The sequence below is a fragment of the Hyaena hyaena genome, unplaced genomic scaffold, assembly GCF_003009895.1.
Source record: "Hyaena hyaena isolate Hyena2069 unplaced genomic scaffold, ASM300989v1 scaffold_861, whole genome shotgun sequence".
In the NCBI taxonomy this organism is placed as follows: Eukaryota; Metazoa; Chordata; class Mammalia; order Carnivora; family Hyaenidae; genus Hyaena; species Hyaena hyaena.
The window spans coordinates 527970-532989 of record NW_024081488.1 but is presented as its reverse complement, the minus strand read 5'-3'; positions in this window follow the sequence as shown (position 1 = coordinate 532989).

The following is a 5020-nucleotide window of genomic DNA, read 5'->3' as shown; positions in this document are numbered from 1 at the left end:
TTTAAATACTTTAGTATTAATTATATTTATTTTAAAACAATATTAATAGAAACTGAAGCAAATGACAGTGTTCAGTTAAAAACAGTAGTTCTTTTACTAATAGCTGTTGAGCATCCCAGTTACTCTCACAAATCTGCTGTGATCCTTTAAAAAACGTTGAGTTGTAGAGCACCTGGGTGGCTCAGTCAGTTAAGTGTCTGACTTTGGCTCAGATCATGATCTCACAGTTTGTGAGTATGAGCCCCGTGTTGGGCTCTGTGCTGAAAGCTCAGAGCATAAAACCTGCTTCCAATTCTGTGTCTTCTGGATTCTGGCCCTCCCCTGCTCATGCTCTGTCTCTCTCTCTCTCAAAAATAAGTAAACATTTAAAAAAACCTATTTTAATATTGAGTTGTGAGTAAATATGAAACTGATGATAAAAATATATGGTACTAAAAAAAAAAGAATAAAGTTATCAGAGTAGCAAAGGTCCATAGCAGTATATAATATATATTGAACTTATTCCATTGCTATCAGTTATGTACAGTGTTCTCTTATTGACAGATTTTATGTAAAACTTCCTCTCATTTCTGTAAATTGTAAAAAATCCATGACTCTATACTAAATTTTTCAAATTTTAGGGAAGACATTTCTGACAGTTACGTGAGTGAATTTCAAACAAAGCTTCTAAGGAATAAGCAATTCAACTATACAAAGAATGTTACCTAAACATCCCTTTCCTGCCCTGATACAGACAGGTGGAATGAATGACCTGTGAAATTTCTTCCAAATAGAATATCTGAAATTCTATAATTAAACTAGAATAAATGTCTAGCATCTATCTTCAAGGCTTCCGTGAACACAATGTAGGATTAAAATGCTAACATTTCAATCAAACTTTTAAGAAGGGAAAACTAAAATATTAATGCTGACTCGAATATCGAAATTTAACAAGTGAAGAATCAAACGCAAGCTTAATCATAAATAGCCTCTGTCTCCCACCCATATGCAGCATGAATAAAAACATCAACTTTTATGATATAAAAATTCAGATAAACTTTATGTGCCATTAGTTTCCATTTTTGTTGAACAAACAACTAGTGAGTGCTCACTATCTTCTTAGAAGTTTGGAAGTTTCCGGAGAGGAGCAAAACAAAAACCAAACTTCAAAGAAATTAGTTTTATTCATTATGTGGGAAGTCTGGGGTGGGGGGATAGCTCTGGTTGTATGCAGACACGTATGGTAATCAAGCACTGTCAGAGTCAGTATTGTGGTCCCAGAAATCATGATTTATTTGCCTGTGATATCTAAGGTATTGAGTTTCAAGGATATCAGCACCTTGAAATATGGTAGCGTAAATGTGTCCTCTACTTTCTAGTGAAGAGTTTAGACTAGTTTACACATTGTTTTAGAAACTGTCATGCGGTGTGTGTTAATTTTGTCTCAACTTGACTAACTACTGGGTGGGCAGATGAAACATTATTTCTGGGTGTGTCTGTGAAGGGGATCTAAAATGAAATTAGCATTTGAATCAGGGGACTCAGTAGACTACCCTCCACAGTGTTCGCAAAACTTATCCAATCCATTGAGGGCCTAAATATATAATAAAAGGTATAGAAAGGAGGAATTTGCTTCCTCCCCCCACCTTTTTCCTGCCTTACTAATAGAATTGAGAGAACTTATTTCATCTTTTCCAGCTCTTAAACTGGTATTTATACCGTTGGCTTCCTTGATTCTCAGACCTTCAAATTCAGACTGAATTAAACCACTGGCCTTCCTGGATGTCCTGTTCATAATAAATAGATTCCTCATAACAAATCTCACTCTCTTTCTCTCATATAGGAGATCTTCTCTGGAGAACACTAATACACATAGTTTACACTGAAGCTTATCAGTTGAACCTGGGCCAAAATAAAAGCCCTTGTTGGGACCATCCTAAATGAATCGCACCTGTAAGGTATCGTAGCTGATAGACACAGAGTTTCCTAACGTAGTTAGCTTCTTGTTCTGGTAGAAACTAAGTGGACTATTGTGTAGATTAACCCTGAGAGGTCCGTAAGTGAGACTGTGCAGGCCTAAAACAGGACCCAGTCTAGGGACAATATATATTTGTTAAATGTACCAGCACGTTTTACTTCACTCTCCAAGTGAGGCTCACCAAAGGATTTTGCTAATGAGTTTTGGGAGTACAAATTTCAAGGGAACAGGGTGATAATTACAACATTAGCTACATCCTTGTCCTTGTATGTAAACATTTATTTAATTTTGGCGTGTCATTTCCTACATCTTTGCCTCCTTCCCTCCTCTTTTCCCCTTCCTTCCTTCTATCTTTTCTCCTGAAAGACACTTCTCTTCTCCTTCCTTCTTCTTTCCTTCTATTCTTTCTTTGGATGGGTAGGCCCTTCATGGCTAGTTTTCTGCATAGAATAAAAAGATAAATCAATTTTGAATATAACTTCTTGTTCACTGTCATTCCATTCTTAAAAATGGCTTAAAGTCCATCACTTGCAGGATTTTTCTTCAAGAAACCTATCACTTTAAAACATTCATGTAAATTGCAACATAAGTATATGATATATTCTCTACTTGGGGAGGTCCCTTCTTCCCTATCCATCTTAGAGGATTATTGTGACAAACAAAATAAGAAAATATTTGTGCTAGTGCCTTGCAAACTGTAAGGTACTGTGCTCTTATCTAGTGTAATTACTTTGCTGTGATTATTTATAGCATACATTGTATTTAGAGTGTATATAGAGTATATTTATAGATGCCCTTCAGACAAACATTAAAAACAACAAAGACTCATTGTATTGGGTAGTTGCTACACTTAACACTATTTGGGGGTGATTGTTTTTCCTTACTAGTTTCCTTGGAAACTAGTTTCTGGATCACTTGCATTAAGGTATGAAAACAGAGTTTCAGGGCACCTGGGTGATTCAGATGGTTAAGCGCCCAACTTCTGCTCAGGTCATGATCTCATGGTTCATGGGTTCGAGTCCCGCATGGGGCTCTGTGCTGACAGCTCAGAGCCTGGAACCTGCTTCGGATTCTGTGTCTCCTTCTCTCCCCTCCACCATGCCCACCACCACACTCTGTCTTTCTCTTTCAAAAATAAATAAACATTAAAAAAGTAAAATATAAAGAAGTTGCCAGGGTTTGACCCAGAACTTTGATTGACATGTGTTTCCTACAGCAAGAGAGCCACAACCTGTGTATGAAATGAACACATATCTCAGGTTGGTTTCAATGTAAAAATGACTTAGGAACAGGAGTACTATTAATTATATGCAGTCTGCAAAGACTCATTAAATGTTTCCAGAACACCTGTCCTGTGATTTAAATAAATGGAAACTCTTACTACTTAACTTGAAGTTTAGCTGGTTCAGGAACACTCATGTCTGAAATAACAACGGTCTCTGAGAGAATACAACATACAGAGGTTTGCTTCTTCACTTTGGTGTGGATTCTCTGTGATGTGGGAAGTGTTCGGGGACTGAAGCCCACAGCCAAGAAAGAATTCTTGAGACATCTTTGGTACAAAGAGGTAGTTTTATTAAAGCTTAGAGATGGGACCTGTGGGCAGAAAGAGCTGCCCTAGGATTGTGAGGAGTGACTGGTTATATACTTGGGAGTTGGGGGAGGTAAAGGCAAGGGGAAGTTTCCAGAAGGAAACCAGAGACCTCACAGGTTACTGGAAGCATAGCTATTGTCAAGCTAAAGTTGTTTTTCCCTCCAGCAAAGCATTAAGACACTTAAGAGTTCCTAGAGAAATGTTATAATCTGCCTCAACTATTTATTAATGGGCTGCAGGCTATAAGGAAATTTAATTTTATCTACCATTCCCTTCTGCCTTTATTTCTCACATCACCTAGATGAACTGATCAAATCTGGACTTGGACCTGTGTTCTTCAACGCAAAGAGCACATAGTTATCTAAACATTGCCAAGCAAGTAGTTAAAGAGAGGGCTGTTTGCAGATATGAATGAGCACAGTAAATTATTTTAAGAAATACTGTTTAAAATTAAGGTCTTTAAAAGCAGATTAATTTTGAGAGAGGGCAAGACGGCAGAGAAGTAAGGAGCTCTGTACTTGCACTCGCGCCCATACATCACACAGAAAAGATCTGGAGCCATTGGAAACCTTACAAAACCTGAGTGATTGGGAGAAAAAAGACGCAGAATCCACTGAGAGAGCCTTCTAACGTGAGTGCGAACTGGAGAAGATAAAATTGGGCCGGGATCGGAGACTCCAGGGTGGGAGGCGATCCCCCTCTACCCTCTACGGGGAGTGAGAGGGGAAAAGGAGAGAGTCTGAAACAGAAAAACCTCCCCTCGGTGCATAGAAAGACCGTACTTGCCAAATACGTGCACACCAGGTCCCCTCGCGCCAACTGGTGCTGGAGGGGGCTGAGCAAACAAACTGCTTCTTTGTGCTGACTCCGGGACGCAGGACTTCAGAGTGGTGGCGCGCCTGCCGCCATTGTAGCTCCCGGGCGGCTGGGGCCCCTGAAAGAGCCGCGCAGACACGGGGCATCCGCGCCCCTGGCGGGCTGGAACTCGAGAGGGAAGGCAAGGAACTAAAAACTGGGAAATTAGCCTGTGAGTTTGTGTTTTGGGTGACGAGCCATAGAGGAACCCGGTTTTCCTCACTCCAGCGGACTCGGGCTCAGAGCACCCTGCAGGCAAGCACCCGCCCATGCGCGCCAGCCTGACCCAGAGAAGGAAGCAGCGATTCTGACTCCGCCCCCAGAGCTCGGCTGGGGGCCTGGAATTGCCCGAGGGGGTTGCCTGGGAAGCTGTGTCTAAGGCAATTTCAGTGGGGCGTGCGGACGGGGATTTGGAGATTGGAACTGGCCTGGGTTGAAGAGTGCAACCAACTTCGGCTGTCCCCTGGTACGGGGAGTTTACACGCCCAAAAAAGCAAGGTGCAGCGCTTGCTTCAAGAAGGGACTGGAGCACCGTCACTCTCCTCCCCACAACCGCCAAGGCAGAGCTCCCGCCTGAGGCATTGGATCACGCCACGCCCATCCCTGCCTGAGAG